The 24,019-nt window shown below is 36.6% G+C and overlaps 1 long non-coding RNA gene across 1 annotated transcript; it reads right to left on the bottom strand.

The window, feature by feature from the left end:
• Positions 1-4,152: 4,152 nt before the first annotated feature.
• Positions 4,153-8,135, bottom strand: LOC105981354. The gene is made up of 3 exons (XR_001174815.1): positions 8,040-8,135; positions 5,003-5,083; positions 4,153-4,190 (listed from the first exon to the last, which is right to left on the bottom strand). It is a non-coding gene; the product is annotated as an uncharacterized LOC105981354 (long non-coding RNA).
• Between the last annotated feature and the right edge of the window lie 15,884 nt (positions 8,136-24,019).

The raw sequence follows: 24,019 nt of genomic DNA on the forward strand, positions 1-24,019 counted from the left end.
AGAGCTGAATGAAGGCTATGTCTATGGTTACTGTATCTGAGAAGGACTTTCAAATCACACATTTACAGTTTTGTCTTATCAATACTATAATTATTTATTATAGATTATACTCTTTATGGAAATAACAGGGTTGTGTGAAAATTATATACAGCCTTGTAATTCTTAGTAGACCTCATATAGTCAATTTAGCCAGGAAGAAGTAAACTATAACCTTGTGGTATTTTTGTATGGCATCAAGAAGGAGTGTTATATTTTAAAAAAGGTTAAAAAAAAGAATGAGATGCTTGTTAAAGCAGGTTTGAATTTATGTGCATTAATGATGCAATTGCCTTTAGATAATTATTCAGTTAAACAACCTTATCTACTAACTCGTCAGTGTGGTTTATGATTTTATATATGTTTTGAAAACATATTAGCAAATGGCAATCAAAATAAATTATAGGTTTGATTTTTCCTGTTTTATTCCAACATTTCATTTAGCATTATCCCTACCATGGCAGGCATAATGTGTTTTTATTTTGCACATTTTGTCATTTGACAATATGTTGATATATTTTAGAAAATAATTCTAATGTATAATACCAGCATTTTCTAGTGTTTGAAATATCGTGCAACAAAGTGCATTGAAATGAAAAGCTATTTAACATTGCCTATGAAAAAAAGAAAAAAATGTTCTCTGGGAAGGATCTGTCAAGATGCTGCTGTATGTTATGTTATTGCTCAATGATAATATATTCTTCCTGCTAAAACGACTTTAACAAAGAACTTGTTAGTGACATTAACTGGAAAGACAATTAGAAGCTGGAAAAACCAAGGAAGGATGGCAAGGCATGGGTTCTTTCTTTTTTAATCTCTTTCTCAGGTATTATTAGGTGTAATCCTGGAAATATGTAAAGAGTTTCTTATGTCAGAAATTAGAGATGTATTGAGAAAAGTGAGGAGACACATAATACAGCATTCTAAAGTGGTAGATGTTTACAGAGGATTCATTTTTTTAGGGCATTGTTAAAAACTATGCACTCAGCTTTCTGAGGAAAAAAAAAGTCAGGCAAGGCTAACTTATAGTCATGTGGTAGTGATATTTATTTTCCTAGTCTTATTTAGCCAAGAAGTAAAATAATTCTATCAGGGCTAAGCTAGATTATATATACACACTCTCTTTTCCCTTATTTACCTACTAAGAGTGACTTAGTGTAACATACCATGTTTAATGGCTACTAGAGTGGCTCTTCTAGACAACTCTACTGATAAAAAGTCTCAGAATTTTTCTCTGGTAGCTCTGTTTTTGTAATTCTCATAAATACTACACAATGAGGGAAGCTGAAGGATAAAGGCCTTCCTACCAGTCTTACCTCTTTTGCCTAGAAATTAAAACTCATTCTTTCCCTCAAATCAGTTGAAATAAATCAATGCATTTAGTTGAGGCAAATGGACACATCTGCTTTCACAGGGCTATGAGGTACTATCCTTTGTACCAGGAAGAAATGTCTACTGTAGGTTCTAGGTACTGGAGTATTTCTGAATTCTTTCTTTTACTTTCCTTATGTTTCTGCTAATTAGGCCATTCTACTACCTCACTTAGATCACTGTTCCAGCCTTATGCACAAGTATGTTCTCTGTTTCATCTTCCCACCTCTGTCACATACACAATCACAAAATAATTTTTCTAATGATGGAGAGTTGCTCATCCAATTTCTGCTTCCAATTATGCATTATTTAACTCCTAGCCCACCTCCTGATATAACATGAAGGATAAAGTTATTCTTGGGACTCAAATAAGAGCATACAGTAAAAATCAATGTCTTCCTTTTAGCCTAGAAACAATGGGAAAAATAACTAAGAAAAATCCAAGAAGTATAAGCAATCAATCATTCAGCTAAATAAAATGATAGGTGGATTATATTATTCATTCAGACAGAAAAATAGCTTTCAAAATAGCCAGTCAATCCAGGTACTGGTGGGATGACTTACACGAAGATTACACCTATAATTCTAGATGCTTAGGAAGCGAGATCTCAGGATACTGATTTGAAGCCAGCACAGGCAGGAAAGTCCATGAGACTCTCATTTCCAACTAACTACAAAAAAAGAGAAAAGTAAAAGGAGAAGGAGAAGAGAAGGAAAAACAATAGCAGCAGCTGGAAATGACAATGTGGCTCAAAGTGGTAGAGTGCTAGGCTTGAGCATAAAAGCACAGGGTCAGTGTCCAGGCCCTGAGTTCAAGTCCCTGGACTGGCATGACAAAAAAGAAAAGAAAAAAGAAAATAGCCAATCAAGAAAATGATGGGTGTTATTTCTGTTATAGAGACCATGAATATGAAAATTTAGGGGCATAGATTATATGCATCATGCAGATAGGCAGATATCAGCATGGCATAGTCTTAAACACAAAACTGGAGTGCCATCAATGGGCAATATTAGGAGCTAGGTATCTCCATTGAGGTACTGAGGCCTGACAGGTTAGTAGGGTTGTGGTTCCTGTTAAAGAAGATGTCTGATTTATCCAATGAACCACAAACCAGGCCACACTAAAGCTACCAGCACAACCATGTTTATTGTAACATTGTTCTGATAGCCAAGATATGGAATCAAGCTAGATGCCTGGATGTCCCTCAGTGGATGAATGGATCAAGAAAATGTGATGTGATGTGATGTGTGTGTGTGTGTGTGTGTGTGTGTGTGTTTGTGTATGTGTATGTATATAATGGAATTCTACTCCTCCATCAGAAAGAATGATATTCTACCATTTGTAAGGAAATGGAAAGAATTGGAAAAAATCATGTTAAGTAAATTAGCCAGCACCAAAGAAGCATAGGCTGTATGTTTTCCCACATTTGAGGTAACTAGAATGTGCCTATAGAACTACAAGTAAACACACTGAATGATTAATAACTACAGATTCTGGAGGGGAGGTAGCCAAAAGGGAACCCTACTGCATTGTTGATGGGAGTGTAAACTTGTTCAACCACTTTGGAAAGCAGTATGGAGGTTCCTCAAAAGATTCCACATAGAGCTCTCCTATGACCCAGCAATCCCACTTTTGGGCATTTACCCAAACGATCACAAACAAGGCTATACTAAAGCCACCAGCACAACTATGTTTATTGCAGCATTATTTACCATAGTTAAGATATGGAAGCAACCCAGATGCCCCTCAGTAGATGAATGGATCAAGAAAATGTGATATATATATATATATATATACACACACACATACATAACATACATAAATACAATGGAATTCTATGCCTCCATCAGAAAGAATGGCATTGTCCCATTTGTTAGGAAAGGGAAAGACCTGGAAAAATTATATTAAATGAAGTAAGCCAGGCCTAAAGAAACATAGGTCCTGTGGTTTTCCTTATCTGCAATAACTAGTATATGTCTAGGACAAGCAGAAGAGGTCAAAAGCTATATACATATGACCATATAAGATGATGCTAAGCGAAATGAACCCCAAGATAGGGACACAAGAGGTTTAATCTTTTTTGCTGTTGTTTTAATGTATTTATAATTTATTATGTGTTTCTTTTGTATGTTCTTCCCCCATGGCATAATCCCTGTTTTCACTGAATTTGAAGTCTGTGCCCTGTATCTTGTATATACATTTTTCTAATTTGGGGAAGGGAAGGGAAATAACAAAATGCTGAAATAAGGATACAAGTTGGCCTATTGAAACAATGAGATGTCAAGACACTATGTTGAACATGAGCTTTACAACTTGGCGGCGGGTGGGGGGAGGGGGAGGGTTGCTGGGTTGTCGGTAGGAGAAAAACAAAGGAAATGTACTCATCTCACTCATATAATTGTAACCCCTCTGTACAGTATTTTTACAATAAAAATATATATAAGAAATAATAGTAGGACATGATAAATTATATAGGACTCTAGTCATTAACATACAGAGGGCAAAGGAGGCTAAGCATAAGAGTAGTTGACTAAGGCTCAATACCTATGGTTATCTGATCATATAAAATAATATTCTATGAAATGAACTCCAAAGAAGGAAACAAGAGACACACATTAGTTGCCATCGTTGCTGTTTTTGTTCTCTTTTCTTTGTTTGTATTTGGGAGAAGGGAGGGCACATAAAGGGTGGAACAAAGATGAACAAATAAAACAGTTATACTCACCAGATACTCTGTAGAAAATGAACTGGATATCATATGGGTGGGGATGGAAGGGAAAGACTGGGAGAGAGTAATGAAAGGGGACACTTGGTTCAAAAAGAACTGTACTGATTCATGTAACTATAACAACTGTATAACAACTATACAAAATAATAATTTATAAAAGACAATTTTTAAAGAGATCAGAATGGGGGAAGAAAAGATGCCTGGGACTCAGAAACATACATCTTCAAGGAGGATGCTTTTAAATCTTCTCTGAATGTTTCACTTGAAACTTACCAATAGGTAAGTTAGTTAACAACAGAACTGCTTGAGTGGAAATGACTTTTCCTTCTTCCTGTAGAGCAGCAATCCTGAAAATAATTTCTCAGCATCCCTAGGGTTCCACTGAGAAATGTTCTGGGTTAAAGGAACATACAGATGTAACAATGCTAAAATTACTCAAATAGATGTCACAGTCCATTTAGGTAGCCCGAACTACATACATGGGCCTGGGTAATCTAGCAACAGTGGAAAATTATCTTTCACTGTTTTGAGAGGTAGCCAGTCCAAGATCAAGATACCAATAGATTCAGTGTCTAGTAGGGTTTGGCCTGTGCATCCAAGATGCCACCTTTTACATCACTTCATGGTAGACAATTCCCTTCAACCTTTATAACAAGATTAATTCTACTCATGAGAGCAGAGATCCAATGCCTGCATTACCTCCCATAGTACCAGCCTATTGAGCAGTAGGTTCCAACAAATAAATACTGGAAATACCAACATTCAGATCATATGCACATCACCTACCATGACTCTACTTCTGCTGGACTATTCATCCCTGCCATTCCATAGAAATTGTCCAAGTTCACTGAAAATTCCAGTGTTACCTGAATCAATGATCACTTCTTCTCTCTCCACATCTAGGTTAGTAGCTAATAGGCATGTTCCAGTCAATTTGCCTCCTTTTCCTAAAAAACAAAACAAAACAACAACAAAAACACCTTGAGCCCTCCTGACTACTGTGGTGCTCTATTATTTTCTTCCCTTTCCTTATCTTCAGTCTTTGTCCCTGATTTCTCCTCCCTACCTTCACTCAAAATATGGATATTCTGCAGGCTGGTAACATTGTCTGGTCCTTTCCATCTCTCCATTCTCCAATAATGTAATCTCGCCCAGCTCATTATTAGTTAGTATCTTTCTCAGCTTCTCTATCCTTTGCAGCAGCAATCCTCTTTATCTGAACTGCCATACCCTAGCTCTCTTCACAGCTGACTGCTCATGCCTGAGATCTCAGCCAAAATAACCCTCTCAGGGAACCCCAGGGTAATTAGTGTAAAATAAGGTCCTTCCTGTCCTACTATTCTCTCTCACAGAACGAGTTTGCTCAGTAAGACTACAATCTGTAATTTGGCGGTGTGTTTATTTGCATGATGTCTGTCCCTTTCCCACACACTATGTCTCTGAGCTTTTTTTTCCCCCAAAGCCGGGGCCCCAACAACTGAACCAAAACCCCAACTCCAACCTTTTTTTCTGATGGTTATAGGAGATAAGAGTCTCCTGGACTTTTCTGCCCTGGTTTGCCTTGAACCTTGATCCTCAGACCTCACAATCTTTAGTAGCTAGGTTTACAGATGTGAGCCTCCCGCATCTTGCTTCAACCCATCATTCTTCACTATAACCTCAAGACCTAGATAAAGGCTAATAATCAGTTAATAATGTTTCAAGTGGATGAATGACTGAATGCGCAGATGGATAAATGAAGAGAGGCACAAATGTAACACCAGTCTCTAAACATGTTGCTTACAGAATGAAAATTTTAAGCTTCTTCTGGAAAAACCCTGTCTTCTTTTCAGACTTTTTGTGTGTCCATATCCTTACACACTTTCTCTGAAGGGGAGCTTATATCCCCAGATGTGAATCCCTGTCACCCTTATACATGTGACATTTATGCTATAGTATCACTATTGGTATTGTTTATATATATCTTGGCCAATCAGCACTCATTTATTGAGCTACTACCCTATAATAGTTGTTGTTACTAGGCCTTCTTATTGAAGTTTTAGCAATGCTTAAGTCAGTGACATTTCTTTAAAAGTCCCAGAGCATTACACTAGAGCTTTATACATAGTATACATTCAGCACATGATGATTAATTGAACCCCACCCATTGTAGGTATGGCTTTTGTTCTGTGCCGCAGCCTTTAGGGTAAATGCTTTAAAGTTAAATTTGCTGTTACAACTTTCCCCCTGTAACTCAATATGGTCTGATACTTTAAATAAATTGCAAGAATCTAATATAGAACCTTCATTTTATGAAATACCTATTAACATTCCAAGTCTATAAGCAGACTCTACCATTTTCTAGATGTATGAGCTTAAGTTTTATAACATCAATTTGTATATGTGTTGTGTATACAAAGTATGTATTGTGGGAGATATAATGATACTTACCTTGTATAGGTATATTAATTCTTTAGGGCTATTTTTGGCATAGAATATTAGGTATGGATGTGTGTGTGTGTGTGTGTGTGTGTGTGTGTGTTGTGTGTGTGTGTGTGTTGGTCCTGGGGCCTGGATTCTGTCCCTGAAGTTAATATGTTAAGCCTAGTCTACTACTTGAACCACAGTTCTACTTCCAGCTTTGAACCATGATTCTCAGATCTCATCCTCCTGAGTAGATAAGATTACAGGCATGAACTACGAACAGAAAAGGCCTACGTATTTGGTTTGAACTTCACTTAACACCTCACATTAGTGAGGAGCAAAATGGTTGACACTTTCAACACCATGAACAACTCCCTCAGCTAGGTTAATGGGAAACTGTGGTGGATTCTGCATTGTGACCATCCTTTAGGCTGTAGAGACATTACTCTTGTCTACCACCTGGTGTGCAGGGATAACTAACAAACCAAACACTGTATCACTGTTATCTTTAGTGGGTCTATGGTAGACCATGAAAATGGACTCTTTTTGTTTGCCGTCTCATATCCACATCCTTTGCCATCTAACTGTGTAGTGTCCCCCATTCCCACCCTAGGCAATACCTAGTGGCTTCCTCAGTCATTGGATGCTGAAAAGTATGTAAGTGAGTAGCCTTATCCTCTCTCCTGTGTACACCTCTTCAAGTCATCAGGCTAGGCCATATTGGATACCATGGCCCTCCAATAGGGTCCACACTCAAATCTCTGGGACTGGAGGGTATTTTATGTCATGTAGCAAAATAGATTTTTTCAGATTGATTCTTCAGACCTTAAAATAAGGAGAATAGCTTGGGTTATGTGGGTGAAACAATCAGTTGCTAAGCAATCATAACATACTAGCAGAAAATATCCTGCTAAAAGGAAACAGGTTCTTCCAGGAGTCAGAAGGAGCTTGGAAGTACATTCTTCTGAGAGCCTTATAGTAAGAGCCTAGTTGACCAATAGCTTGTAAGAAAATTAGAGCAAAAAATCCAATGAAGACAACTCACGTGTTTGATCTACAGAGTTGGGAAAATAAATTGGTTTACATTGTGAAGTGTGTGGTAATCTGCAAATGTAGGATCTGAGTGGCACTGCTCTCCTTAGCCAAAGACAACATAGATGACTTGGCAGCTGGCAAAGAGCAGGAGGGACACCTAGCCAACCACCCCAGATGCATGGGCACTACACAATTGTTGTATAGCAGTAATATTTTGTGGTTATTTGTCATGCACCACTGTGTGATAATGGAGATCTAAAAATAAATGTGAATGTGTGGCACTGAGTGTCCTTGGAAGCCAACAACAGCTAGCCAGGCATTCTGCTTTTAGTATGCAATATTCCTTGCAAATACTGAATAAAAATCCCCCTGGTTTGATTAGTAATAATGCTGAATCATGGAACAAGATTCTAAACTGGGTTCCAACAAGAACACTTTACTCAGAATAAAAGATGAGTTGTTTACCTGAATTGCTGGTAATACATTTATGAGAATTCTTTGTATCCAAAGGGAAATGGAGAAATAAGAGCTTTGCAATAAGATATGTTTTTTTTTTGTTCTGGGTCTGGCCAATCCAAATGGTCTTTGCATTTCAGAAGCTTTGAATGCATAAAAAGAAACCAGAAAGTATCAGCCAAGCTGCTTCTTTGGCAAACTAATAAGTAAACAACAAAAGAAAAATCCAGATGAAGCAGTTTAATACTTAGACTTAAATGAGAGAGAAATTCTATAGAGTTAAATAAAGCATAAAATGGATATTTCCACTAAGGCTATCTTAGCTGAAGCAGCTATTTAGAAAATAAAATAAAATTAATGTAATTCTGGCTTAATTTAGTTTTGTTTTATCAAGTCAGCAGAGTTAATTCTGTGTCAATAAAAAGGAATGTCAAGCTGTGCAAATCATTTTACACTCTGTGAATTTCTGGAGGAAAACACTGAAAACATATTTAAATTGCACCACAAGTACTGTGAGTACATTTAATTTTACATAAAATAGTGTCATTTGTGGTTCTTGAAGAACAAAACAGATCCAAACAAAATAAACCATTCTGTGATTCAGTGTTTGGGTCACAGTAGGTTACCAATTGAAGAAATCCCCTCCCAGCCAAATCCCCTCCCAGCTCTGCCTACCTTATTGTTCTTCAAATCAATATCTAACCTAGGAAGACTGGGGTTTGTGGCTATCCATTTGTCTCTAGCAGTTTAAGGTAAAAGTCCATACTGTTTTATGAATGGATATTTGATTCCTGGTGATACAGTGACTTGAAATTCACAGTCCACAACCTGAAGAATGAATTTTGGCCTCTTTAATGATGGTATAGAGTCTCAGAGTTGAAGGCTACTTTTTCTGGGAGCTTCTTTCTCTAAGTAACTTCTAACTGCTTATAGAAACCATAAAAGAGAATGAAACAAGTGAATTATGTGCTCTGTATACAACACAAAGGCACTCCTAACAGAAGATTCCAAAAAAGAAGAAAAATCAATTAGAGCTCATATAATGTTTCACATGCTTCAAGAAGGTGAAACAAAAGCCAGCACTTTGCTTTACAGATTGTCTCAATTGATTGAATGAGGAGGTGGCCTGACATTCACAGTGGTGCCCCAATTTTCTTCTTTCCTGTGAGTAGGCATAAAATTGACCCATAGCATTGACAACATCATTATCGTCATTAGGATGAGAAATAGAATTGGCATTAAAACATTAATTGTGTAATTTGGATGAGATTTTAAAAAAGCATTGGAAGAAAAATTTGTGTGAGTGAATGTATGTGGTGTGTGAATGTATGTATGTATTTTCCTTAGTGCAGAGACAGAGAACTAACATGATTGATAATTTAGATGTATATTACATGACTAAAGGAAATGAAAAATCACTCAAATGATATTTCCCTGAGGTGTTTTCCAAGTAGTGTCTATTGTCATAGAGATCTGTCATCTGATATCATTTCTGTAGATTTTAAAATAATTTCCTCCCAAAGTGCATGATTTATTTACTTCAAATGGTTATTAGGTGATATAGTTTTGACATTATTATTTGCATTTTGAGTTTGCTATTCACTCTCATATTCATTAGGCATTTGTTAAGGCATTGATGTATTTAATGTATTTCATACCTGGGGCAGATCATTTGTCAACACATCCTACAATATTTCAACATAATTTTCTGTAACAATGGTGAAATAGATATACATATATAAAAACCTGTACTTATGGAGCAGAATTTTTACCATAAATTTAATTACTAAAATTGAGTTAATCTGTTTTATTTCTAGGTTCTTATGGACACTAAATTATTGCCAAGCTCAAATCTAATGTCTATATCAGAATTTGTGGTACCAAAGGTACCAGAGACTAAGAGTGTGTCTAAATTATGAGGAATTGTTTCTGGCTACTATGGATTTTCTCTCAAAAATAAGCACATGTAACTGAATCTACATATGTTGGAGTCTGACAGTATAGCTGTGTTTCCTCCAAACTGACTTCTATGTAATATACAAGGTTTATTAAGAAGTAATAATTAAAATATGCCATTTTAAGGAGGACACAAATGAATATTAAATAAAACAATATAAAATATGCACAAGTATAGATATAATCATATAGTCACAGGGTTATATGGTATTCTCATAGAATGGCAACTAAAAAATTCTGTTTGATTAGTGGTGATGTTGATTCATGGACCAAGTGGGTTCCAAAACAATCTACTCAGAAAAAAAAGCAGGTATTGTTTTCCTGAATAGTTGGTGGTATATGCATATATATATATATATATATATATATATCCTATATATCATGGGTCTGTCTATGTATGTATGTATTTATGTATGTATGTATGTATGTATTTATCTATCTATCTTGTCTTTTTACATCTCAAGAGTAATACTTGATAGGAAATGTACTCATTACCTTGCTGATGTAACTGTAAACCCTCTGTACAGTATTTTTATAATAAAAATGTATAAAAAAGATTTTTAGGGGGATTGAGAATTTTGACAACTTCTCAAAATTCCTGGAATGTGATGATAACAAAAGGAAGATCTTTTTTTTTCTTTTAGTGCTCAAATATACAATAAAATCACCATCTTAACCAATTTTAAGTTGTTTGTTTTGGTGGCATTATATTTATAATGTTGTGTAACCATTATCACCAACTATTCTAAAACTTTTTCATCTTCCCACACTGAAATTCTGTACTCATAAAACAAAACTTACCCATTCTCCTTTCTCTTCAGTCCCTGGTGACCATCATTGTTTTCTTTCTCTATAATTTGGCTAGGTGCCTAGTATGATTACAAGTATAATACAACATATGTTCTTTTGTGCCTGTCTTATTTCATTTAGTTCAATATTCTCATGGTTCAATCATGTGGTACTTGCATGGAACAGACTTCTATCCCTCTTTCAAGGCTACTAATGTTCAACTCTGTGTAGCCACCACATATGTTTATCCATTTATTGGTCAGCGAGTATTTCCAATGTGGGTTATTTCCACATTTTGGCTCTCATGAATATTGCTGCTGTCAACATTGGTATACAAATATCTGAGTACATACAGAAGACTGGTTATTAGTTTCATTATTCCATTTAAATCTCTACGGTTCTCTGCTTTTACCCATCTAGCACCCTATACTTGGTGTCCCAACATACTAAGTTGCTTTGACAGGTGATGAGAGAGAGTTGCTGTAAATGGGACACTCACATTGAACTCTTAACTCTATGGTTGTGTGATGGTGCGTAGTATTTTATATCCATAGAATGCAATTATTTCATGAAGTTTTATATGCCATGTATGATTGCTTATGAGTCCAACAGCGCAGGCAGCATTAACTTCTGTGGGACATACTCTATTTATAAGATGCTTTGTGTTTTAAGTATCTCTCTTTATCTTCACTATAATGCTGTGAGCTAGGTTTTACAGTCATTGCATCCTTGGAGGATAATGATCCTTGCCTGTTTGGTTTATTAATGTTTCCCACAGCTCAAGAAGTGTCTGCCTCATACAAAACTTGCAATAAACACTGGCTGAGTAAATGAACTTCTCAGATAATACAAATGGAGTTCAGTGAAATTGCATTATTTACCTTGACTTCTTCACCCAGTACATCATGTCTGTTCCAGAATCTAATCTTTTCATTCCAGTCTCCATAGTTTATTATTTAACCACTCCATTTTTAAATGTTTCACTGTCCTCTAGATTAGAGCAATTGTTTGATAGTGATGTGTTTTAGTGACAAATTTTCTATTCAATATCTCAGTTGTATGCTCCTTAATATATGGGATTGTTCTTCTTGGATGAATGAAGACTCCAAAATAGAGAGAAATGTCAGTTACAGATGTGAGATTCAGGTTTCAGTTACAGAACTGAGATTCAGGTTTTAGGATTTAATGCCACAGGGAGGTCCCACAAGCAAAAGATCACAATGCACAGACTTTTCTACTTACATCCAGGACATTGAAATTTAGCCTCCAAGGAATCTCAAGGTAAATTTGGTGAAGTTATGACCGCACAGAGGAATAAGCAAGACTGGGGCTGGAAATGAATGGCTGCTCAGAAGGAACTTGAAAAATAGGGAGCAAGAAGACTGAGCTGCTCTGGAAGTCCAAGGCTGTGGCAGGATGCATGGAAGTAGACGTCAGGAGGTTGTTAGCTGATGTTTGGTTCATGAGTTTGTCCTTCAGGTTTATAGCATAAGGCAAGCTGGCAAGTTGACTCAATGCTAAGAAAACCATAAGGGAGGGGCTCACACATCAGTTATTTTCCAGTAGGAAATCACCTATACCTGAACTAGTAGGGCCATTTAGTGGTTCAAATGCCCTGAAGGTTGTGATAGAATGCTGGCAGATTGATGCTGGAAGTTATTTCAGTTTAGGAGATAAAGCATTTATTTTCTTTGTGCTTTAAATCGCACCCAAGAGAATTAACATTCTTCTTAGCTAATGAAAGCAAATTGCTATTGTAGACTCTGGAACTATCTATCTAAAGGCATTATTTGTAAATATTATTTGCAAGTGGGTGCCGGTGGCTCATGCCTGTAATCCCAGCTACTCAAGAGGCTGAGAACTGAGGACTGTGGTTTGAAGCCAATCCGGACAGGAAAGTCTGTGAAATGTTTATCTCCAGTTAATTACCAAAAATAGCTGGAAGTGAAGTTGTGGATCAAGTGGTACAGCACTAACCCTGAGCACAAAATCTCAGGGACAGCACCCAAGCCTTGAGTTAAAGCCCCAGGACTGATACTAAATTATATATCACTGCTATGATTACTCTCATGAGACTGCTATTAGGATACATTCTCATTTAAACATGCTTTCTCATGGGTCCATGGCAAAGTCTTCAGTTGCAAAGTTACTTCAAAAACACTGAGCTGGAAATGTAGAGGGCCGTGTTTTACTATCAGTTTTGTTGATGATTACACAATGAGTTTGAGCATGGATAGGCTGAAATTTCTTCATTATCAGAGAAAATGATGGAGTTAAGTGTTAACAAAAAATTCTGTTCTGCTCTGTAGAGAAAACTGCCCATACACATTTATTTCCATAGTGGGTTTCCCGATACTTTATTGTTTTCTGGCCAGCATCTAGTTACTGTGTTACTTGGCTTAGATGGAAGAGGAGAAAAGACCTAGGGAAGTCTCCTGATTGTTTATACAAACCTTAAGTCTTTTGTTTTCAACCTAATCACTCATTCTGGCTTTTTAAATTTTTTAAATTTTTTTTGTTTCCCCTTCCTATCCCTTCTCATCTTCCCCCCACACACCTGGGCCAAAGTTGTAAAGTTCATTTTCAACATAATATATTGTACATCTCATTGGTGCAATGGGTCCACCTGTATCCCTAGTTAAACAATTGTTTTTTCCCTTCCCCTCCACAAATTATACCAACATCAAATACAGTATAAACAGGGGTTATACCATGGGAGAGGGACATACAAAGCAACAAAGAAATAATCTTATAAATGCATTATTACAATGGGCTAACCTATATCCTTGTTTCAGCATTTGTTTTTTTCCCTCCCCCTCCAAAAATTAGAAAAATGTATATAGAAAATGTAGGCAACAGGAATCAAATACAGTGACAAAAGGGGTTATACCATGAGGGAAGAACATACAAAATAACAAAAAAAATCACATAGTACATTAAAAACAACAGCAACAAAGAAAAAAAACCTCTTGTGTCCCTATCTTGGGGTTCATTTCGCTAATCATTATCTTGTATGGTCTAAGTACATAGTTTTTTTACCTTTCTGCTTGTCTGGTAATTATCCTAGACTTATACTAGTCATTGCAAATAAGGAAAACCATGAGACCCATGTTTCTTTAGGTCTGGCTTACGTCATTTAATATAATTTTTTACAAGTCTTTCCATTTCCTATCAAATGGGATGGTGTCATTCTTTCTGTTGGAAGCATAGAATTCCATTATATATATATATATATATATATATATATATGTATATGTATATATACACACACATATACATACACTACCTATATACTATATATATTAAGTATATATATATATTTTTTTTCTTGATCCATTCATCTACTGAGGGGTATCTGGGTTGGTTCCATATCTTAGCTATGATGAATAATGCTGCAATAAACATAAAAGAAATGCAAATCAAAACAGCATTGAGATTCCACCTCACCCAAGTTAGAATAGCTTATAATCAAGAAATCTAATAACAACAGATGCTTAAGGGGATATGGCATTATTGGTGGGAGTATAAACTTGTTCAATCACTTTGGAAAGCAGTGTAGAGGTTCCTCAAAAGATTCCCCTATGACCCAGCAACCCCACTTTTGGGCATTTACCCAAATGATTACAAACAAGACCATAATAAAGCTACAATTATTTTTATCACAGACCCTTTCTTTAAAAATAGATTTTTTTCCCTTTCCTTTTTTATTGTAAAAATACCGTACAGAGGAGTTACAATTACATGGGCAAGGTAATGAGTACATTTCTTATCAAGCATTGTTGCCTCCTCCTTTGTTTCCCCTTCCCATCCCTTCCCATATCCCGCTTTCCCATAACACCCCCCACCCCGCCAAAGTTGTAAAGTTCGTTTTTTGACATAACAACTTGTACATCTCATTGTTGCAATGAGTCCACCTGTATCCCTATTTAAATGATTTGTTTTTTCCCTAATCCCTCCACAAATTATACCATCATCAAATACAGTGAAAGCAGGGGGGGAGGGACATACAAAGCAACAAAGAAATAATCTTATAAATATGTTAGAAAAAATAGCATGAAAGTAAAAAACATTTGAATACTTATCTTGGGGTTCATTTCACCTAACATCAACATATCTGACCTTTTCTGTTTGTCTCAGACATATAGTAGTTATTACAAATAAGGGAAACCATGGGGCCTATGTTTCTTTGGGCCTGGCTTACTTCATTTAATATAATTTTCCAAGTCTTTCCATTTCCTAACAAATGGGGCAATGTCATTCTTTCTGATGGAGGCATAGAATTCCATTGTGTATATATACCACATTTTCTTGATCCATTCATCTACTGAGGGCATCTGGGTTGCTTCCATATCTTAGCTATGGTAAATAATGCTGCAATAAACAGAGTTGTGCTGGTAGCTTTAGTATGGTCTTGTTTGTGATCATTTGGGTAAATGCCCAAAAGTGGGATTGCTGGGTCATAGAGGAGCTCTATGTGGAGTCTTTTGAGGAGCCTCCATACTGCTTTCCAAAGTGGTTGAACAAGTTTACATTCCCACCAACAATGCAGTAGGTTCCCTTCTGTCCACATTCCCTCCAGCATCTGTTGTTATTAGAGTTCTTGATTATAGCCATTCTATCTGGGGTGAGGTGGTATCTCAATGTTGTTTTAATTAGCATTTACTTTATTGCTAAGGAGGTTGAGCATTTCTTCATGTGTCTATTGGCCATCCTTCATTCCTCTTCAGAGAAGTTTCTCTTTAAGTCTGTAGCCCACTTATTTATTGGGCAGTTGTTTCTTTGAGGATTTGTTGTTGGGAGATATACTTTTTTGAGGTCCAGGTATATTTTAGATATGAGACCCTTGTCCATTGTATGGCTAGTGAAGATTTTCTCCCAATCTGTGGGCTTTTTATTGATCTTGCTAGCTATGTTCTTTGTTTTTGATTTGATACTTCCTGGTTTTCCTTACTTCTTAACAAATTCAAAGTCAGATTTGTATCGTCTTCAGTATCTTCTGAATCTCACAGATACCTTGCTTCCAAGGTTGAATACTCCCAATGCTTGCATAATTCCCCACTCTCTTAATTTCTGAGTAGTTGACTGATTGCTTTTGCAACTATCACTAGGATTTTATAGACTGAGATATGCATATATTTGGCCCTTTATTTTGTGTGGACACTACAGTCATACCTTGGGCTTTTGCTTTATCATTGAGCTTTAGAGGGTCATTATTGTTTTTCGTGGCTACATCTCAAATGTTTCAGAGGGAGCTAGGTGTTTTTGGCAGTGTCATTCTTATTTTAGGATTCTTCACACTTTGCAGAATCTGGCATTATCAGCTGCTATGTGATATTCACAAAAGCACTGAACAGTCAGAGTCAGAAAACTGGCATAAAATTATGAAATAATTTCAGAGGAGGAATTTCGGAAAACTTTGGACATACAAATGGAAATTGATTTATTATGAAATAATGAAGAAAGACTATTTCTAGCCCTAGAAAGAATTGGGAGTAAGCATTATAGCAAAAGGTATTTATAATGTTGGGAAGATGGAAAATTACATTTCAATCAAGGAACCAATTAGGGACACTAAATAAATACCACAAAAGAGAGAATGCGCTTTTAGTTTGAACTAGATAAACTACTGAGGAGAAGGAATTTGTGCAGGAAGTAGGAATTAGATTAGGAAGCACACTATAAATCGTGTGTGTGTGTGTGTGTGTGTGTGTGTGTGTGTGTGTGTGTGTGTGTGTGTGTGTGATGGTCCTGGGGCTTGATCTCAGGACTTGGGCACTGTCCCTAACCTTTTTTTTTTTTTTTTGTTTGAGGCTAATGCTCTACCACTCCATTTCCAGGTTTTTCTTTCTGTGGTTAATTGGCAATTAGAGACTCATAGGCTTCCTAGCCCAGGCTGTTTTTGAATCATGTTCCTCAGGTCTCTGTTTCCTGAGTAACTAGACCTACAGGCGTAAGCCACTGACCCTGGCTTTGTCCTTGAATTTTTTAAGAAGTGAACTCATTTTTATTGGAGGGCAGTTATAGTTGGAGAATATTAAATTCCATACTAAATATTAAACTGTATGCTAATGTAAAATACCAAATTCCACGGGTAGTGAAGAAAAAGGTACAAACATCTGATTTGTCTTGAGACCAAACCAAGAGACTTTTAGAACATTTTGCAAATGTGTATAGTTAAAAGACTTTCAAAGTAAAGTTAAATGACCTGACCTTGCTAAATTTATAATTTCCCAAGTTTTCTGTCAATTAAAGTAGTCTTAAATTATCTATTTCTGAATGGGCATGATTTTGAAAAATGGTGCCCATGAAGCAAAAAATGATACATAGTAATAAGTCATGTCTCTCCTTTTTATGTTAAATTTACAGACACATAAAAACAGTCAGAATTGTAATGACCAGAGAGATGCTGAATTATTACCTTGAATTCATGTGTTACAGTCAATGATGGTTTTAGTCTCTTTACATCCTAAGCTTGTGAAAGGTTAGCAATTTCCATTAAGTTCTATGAAATATTGCAAATAGATTCTCAATGCTTGGTCATCTGGATAGTGGAACAATCAAGGTTGGTTTCACAGTCTTTCCACTTGGCTTTGGAAATGATTGTGAAACTTAAAGAAGGAAATAAGGAATGTCTTATGTTTCTATATTTCTGATTATGGCACATTGTGAAAAACTTCGAAAGGAAGTTTTTCAAATAAATGCTTGGGAGAAATCAAATTTGTTGGCCCTGTTTAGTAAGATCCAATGGGTTTTAAGATTACCTCTGTCAACTTTGTCTTAATATTGAAAGTGTAGAGCTCTAAAAAACACATGTATATGTTAATTTCTATACTATTTCCTGACACTTAAGCTAGTGGAACCAAGAGAAGTACTTGCTTTGCCTGATAGTTATGTTACTTTATCGAATAAATTGAGTTGAAAAAACTGTATTAGGAAAGTCAGTGGATTAGAAATCAGACAAGCAGAGGAATCGAGTGACAGAATCCAAAGATGTAATATAAAACAAAACTTGTAAGTCCAGGTGCAGTGGCTCACACAATTTCAGTTGAACTAGATAAACTATGGACAAAAATAAAAGACAAGGAATTTGTACAGGAAGTAGGAAGTAGAATAGGAAGCACACTATAATTTGTTCTTGGATGTGTGTGTGTGTGTGTGTGTGTGTGTGTGTGTTCATTTATGTGGAAGGCAGAGCTTCATCAGAGGGATTATGATTGAAGACAATCCTAGGAAAAAGTTAGTGACACCTTCATCTCCACAAATAAGCCAATGTACGTTACATTCCATATAATCCTAGCTACAACAGTGGCAATAACACTAGACCCTATCTGAAAAATAACCTAGTGCAAACAAAGGAAGTATAGTTCAAGAGTAAAGCACTTGCCTAACAGGTACAAAGCTCTGAGTTCAAACTTCAGCATAGCTTTCCTTCTACACAAAGAAAGAAATTGTTAAGAAGCAGAAAGTAAGAGGTATTGCTTGCTCATCTGCCTAGTCATTTGCAATGATCAATTAAAGTTCAAATTATCTACTTATTTGTGTACGCATCTCTCATCCACACAGGGTTTGAGAGGATTCACTAAAGTTTGAGAAGGATGTAGGACTATCAGTCAGTGCAAATACTCACAGAGATACATTCTCTCAGCTTGAGGGGATCTGTAATCTCTGAGCAATCAGCAGCTGTATCACAATGAGTGCAAAGGTGTGCATGTGTGCAATGTAAGATGGTTCTGGCTTACCTTGGTGAGAAAGACTGCCACGCTTGCTGATGTCTTTATAAAGAGGATCACCTTTTATGAGGCTGTTCAGTTGTTTGGCTGCTCCCATTCTTGGCAATAAAAGCACTTTTCTAAATCATTGTGGGGCAAAAGTTTTAGAAAGCTTGTTCTGACCCTAAAATAGGCCCTGATTAAACTGGGATGAAAGACCCCCATATCACCTACCAGTCTTCACCTATCTTTATATGCTTTCTTAAGTGCATTTTCATTCCCTCTGTGTCTCTAGGAGAAAGCATGCTCTCTACCAGAGCTCTCAGTACCTTATTTAATAACTCACCTTTGGTGGCGTCTAGCTGTAAGGATGATTCTTCCAGTTACTGTCTTCTTTTTACTGCATGAATGTCCCAGTGCCTTACAAAGAGCACAAGAATGGTAGAAAATGGCAGAAAAATACCAGCTCATATTTATAACACCCTTTATGGAACATGTGGCTCATTTTTTGTAACTTTCTGCATAGCTCCACAAAACAGTTCTTTGCAATATTTTATTTGATAAAATAAATTAGTAAAAAAAGTAGAGCAAGAACTTAAAGTCCCTTTTTCCATCTTACCTAAGGTTGCTCTATTAAGAACATTTTTATATGATGTTAAATAGGAGACCTGCCAACACACCTATAAGAAAATGTAATTGCTCTAAGAGGAGAACAGAATGGATCCAGAAGCCATTGCCCATAATCTCCTATTAGGAATCAAGCAGGGCTGAAAAGGTGAGGGCTGCAATTACACCTCTGCAGTGGTGATGGCATTGTCAAGTGTTAATGACCTCAGTGTTCCCGAGGCTGAGTTATCGCTCAGCAGAAATGAACCTGCAGAGTGCAGGCAGTGTGCTAGCATAAGGTCCTGTCTCTGGATAGTGACACAAATAAAATCCCATTGCAATCTGTATATGGTTTAGGTTATTAAGAGACTTACAATTTTGTGTAGCGTAATTTTCTCTTTACATGTTAGAAGAAGCATGATAGAATCTATGATGGTTATGATTGTTCTTAGGTTCCCAGTGGGGATGTGAGGTAGAAGAAGGCAGAAGAGACATCTGTCTCTATCTCTATCATCTCTGTCATCCCAGTCATTTCTACCATTCTGTCTCTGTCTATCCTCTTGTTTTTCTCTAACTCTCTCAACCTCTGTCTCTATCTTCTATGTTGTTTCTCTTTATCAGTCTCTCTAACCTCTATTTTCTCTCTCTTTAACTGTATCTCAATCTGTCTCTGTCTCTATCATTTCTATCTTTCTAACTCTAGCTCTATCCTTTCTGTTTCTGTATATCTATCCCTACACATATACACATAATATATATATTGTACACTCATATACATATATATATATATATATAGTAAATAAATGTCTAGCAAGCAAGTAAGGCCTAAAATACAACACTGACAAGAAAGTCATACTTCATGACATCTACTTGCATGCTACAAGGATTTTAGTTCAAAATATTGTTGGCTTTTTGCTCCATTGTATGTTATATTCCTTGTGGGACTTGAAAGCAGGTCATTCAATGAGATTTTGTCCAATACCATAAAGATTCACTTGTCACAGGGAAGATCCTATAAAATGTGTCTAGGGAGAGGCCTATTCAAGGAGCATAGTGCTCATTTACCTTTGGGGATCTTGATGCCCAGAAACCTTTACATTGTTTTCTACACTGTTTGACTTGTACAACTGTATACTGAAAGATTTTGTTAATCATGTGAGCTTAATTTCCAAGTAAGAAGAGAAATAGTCTCTGAGATCATGATCAATGGACACTGCTATTTAGGACTAATGATAACATGATACGTTAGCTGCATGACAGTAGTCATGCAGGGTCTGTGCAGGGTCCCAGTGCTCACTCATCGTCTTGTCTGGTATCATGAGCTACAGATACTAAGTCAACAGAATGATTGAAGGATGAAAACCACATCTAACTATGTGCCTTGGGTACATACCACCCCTCCTCGAATTGGCACTGCTATTAGCACTAGCATAATCTACAACACTTAAACTGATTTTTTGAAATTATACATTATTCATTTGAAAGTGAGGAAAGAAGATAACCAGGTTTTTTTTGTATCTGTGTTGTTAGATAGCATAATTCTTTTCCTGGAATGGTTTATTTGAAGACAACACTCAGTAGTAGAGTCTTTATTATCATTATCTAAGTAAAAAATACTTCACTGTGTGTTTTTTTATTACTGCTTACATTACATAACATTTAGTACTTTTCAAAACTTGTATACTATAATATGTTGTCATATTTGTGTGTATGTGTATATAGAATATTTTCCAGATCTCAAGAAAAATAGCAACAAAATTTGGAGTGGATAAATGAATGGATGCATGCCTTCTGGAAATGAACTGCTAAATGTAGCTGTAGCTCCCTAAGACTTGTTGCTTCCTCTTCCATGAGATGTAGCAGTGGTCAGGATCATGCTGCTATCATTTTAAAGAACTTCTTTTCAGCACAGTTTAAGTAATTTACATCAGTTTTCAGTCATTTCATCAAAGCAACACTATGTGGGAGATAGCATCATGGTCTTTATTTTACTATGGAAGAGACTGAGGGTCAGAGAAATGAAATTATTTTCCTGTTACTTGGGTAGGAAGTTCAGTTTTTAATTCAAGGAATTAGCCATTGAGTGTTCATTTTTATGAATAGTCAGATAGCTGAGTAACAACATTTGATGTGCAATGGAGAAAGAATTCATCCTCTACAAGGCCAATGAACTCACATACTCAGAATGAACTTCATCTCATTTAACTTTGATCTTTCTCACACCCCAAGCTTTTCTAGGTAGCCCTGAAGAATGTTAATGAGATTGTTTTATTCAACCTCAGTCAGTCATCTGGTGGGAATTAATCTGTGTTTTATCTATCTAGTCTCTCTTTTAGGGAATAAACTTTAGGTAAAGCATGCTTCCACCACATGGGTTAGGTGGTAAGCAGAAACAATTGTTCATCAGAGCATAGCTCATTTTGAACTGGATTGTGGGAACCAACAGAATCACAAGCACTTAAACTTATTCACAAAAGACAAATGGATCCTGTGACTTCTACAGCAGACTTGCATGCACTTATCACATTAACAATCAGCAAGATTCACATAGACAAAACGTCAGCAAGCCACACTGATTCCATCTGTAAGGACCAATGTAAGTCTTAAGTGTAAAGAATCAGGTTGCTTTGGCAACTTCTTCTCCTTTGCTTCCTTTCTTACCACCATGCTTGAAGGACTGGGGAACCCTTAAACTTTCTCTCATGGCATATTTGGCTGTAGTTCGTCAAAGCTCTACTCAGTCTTGGGAGAGTCTTAAAATCTCCAGTGATTTAAGGGAGTTGAACGTGGCAAAAACTAAACTTTTCCGAGGTAGAAAACCTTGGAATGGTATTGCTCAAGAAGTAGCTTAAAATGATATTGCTCAGGGGGTCCATTAGGGTTTTGTAGAGCTATAGAACCAACAGATGTGTGTATGTGGCTTCTTGTGATTAATTAGTTAATTAACCATGTCAGGAATTAGCACATTCCTTTATGGAAACTGAGAAAGCCCATGATTTGTAGCTCCCAAGTTAAAGATCCAAGAAAACACGACATAGTTCTGCTCCCAGTCTGAAGTCCTGATAAGCAGGAAAGCCAGTGATGTCAATCTCATGATGAGGTCAGGAGACCCATCAGACAGCTCTAGTATTCAGGGAGGGTGGGGAAGGAGAGGGATGCTGGAGAGAGAGGAGGAGGGTGAGACAGGAAGAGAGGGAGAGGGAGGGCCTGGGTTACAGAGAGAGCTCTCTTTCCTCTACCCTTTCGTTCTTTGGGATTAGGCGTACTTGATCACACTGGGGATAGAATCTGCTTCACTTGTACACTGAGTCAAATGATAGTCTCATCTAACAACATCCTCATAAGACACACCTAGAAATAATGTTGGGTCCTCAATGAGTCCATTAATTTCACCATCACAAAAGTTTGAGGCTTAGGCTTATAGGCTGAAAACCTCCAACCCCATCTATAATATACTGTGATTTGAAACAGGGTAGATATAAAATGATCTGTAAAGATTGAGATATGGAGTGTGTGTGTGTGTGTGTGTGTGTGTGTGTGTGTGTGTGTGTGTGTACTCAGTTATCCTCCAACTATCCATTTTGAATCTGCCAAGGTTCAAAGGCTAAGAAAGATCAGGCTGCAGGGAGAGACAAGTATGTGATGATATTTAACTTTCTACTTTTGTTGTAAGTTTTGTATACTCCACTTAAAGGAATGAAGCATGAGCTGGGCACTAGTGGCTCATGCTTATAATTCTAACTACCCAGGTGGCTGAGATCTGAGGATCATAGTTCAAAGACAGGGCAGGCAGTAAAGTCCATGAGATTATTATCTCTAATAAACAACCCCCCCCCAAAAGAAAAACCAGAATTGGAGCTATGGCTTAAGAGGTAGAGAACTAACCTCGAGCAAAAGCAGCTCAGTGATAGCACCCAGACTCTGAGTTCAAGCCCCAGGACCAGCACCAAAAAACGAAAAGAAAGAGAAGGGAGGAAGGAAGGCAAGAAAGAGAAAAAGAAAGAAGAAAGAGAGAGAGAGATAGGAAATATATTCATTACCTTACTCATGTAACTGTAAACCCTCTGTACAGTATTTTTACAATAAAAAATATAAGAAAGAAAGAAAGGAAAGAAGGAGAGAGGGAGCAGGGAAGGAGAGAGTAAGTAAAGGAAGAGAGGAAAAAAGAAAGGAAGAAAGAAAGAAAAAAAGAGAAACAAGAAATGATAGAATGAAAATTGAAAAAGCTTTGGAGCTAGATCATCAAAAGCTTCAACCACAGCTCAGCTCTTTGTCTCAGATTCCACATTTATCACTGGTGAAAGTTCCTTTCCTTCCCAAGTCTCAGTTTATGCAGCTATATAAATGAGAATGACAGCCATCTAACTGGTAATATTAAAATGAGATTATGTATTTTAAATGGTACTTAACAAGTATAAAATTATTGGAAGGAAATATACACATTTTAAATTATACTTACTAAGCAATAGTTTGGCAAATTGATGACTTGGACAGAATTAACTAATGAGGTAAAAACAACAAAACCTGCTGCAATGGATTTAAATTTGTTTATTTGACTAGCAGTGATTATTTTTATCCCTTACTAACACAGCCTTAGCCTAGTGCAACCATTGTTACAATGAATGACCCAGCCACAGGGGTACAGCTGCTTGCAAATCCTAGCTTCAAAACTTCTGGCAGAAGCAGTTTATTTTCTCACCTAAATTTACAGTTTACACCAGGAACCTTTGAATAAGAATAGAAGAATATATGAACATGTGCAAGTCATCATCAAGAACTCAATATGAAACAGACTACTTATATTCTATTTCTATACAGGCAAAACAAGGTGCAGAAAAATAAACTACTAGAATAAGATGATTAGCAAAGGGTCATCAGTGGGATTATTTAGATATCTAAGATTGTCTTCTTATAAGCAGCATGCATGTT

Source organism: Dipodomys ordii, unplaced genomic scaffold (assembly GCF_000151885.1).
Source record: "Dipodomys ordii isolate 6190 unplaced genomic scaffold, Dord_2.0 Scaffold12, whole genome shotgun sequence".
In the NCBI taxonomy this organism is placed as follows: domain Eukaryota; kingdom Metazoa; phylum Chordata; class Mammalia; order Rodentia; family Heteromyidae; genus Dipodomys; species Dipodomys ordii.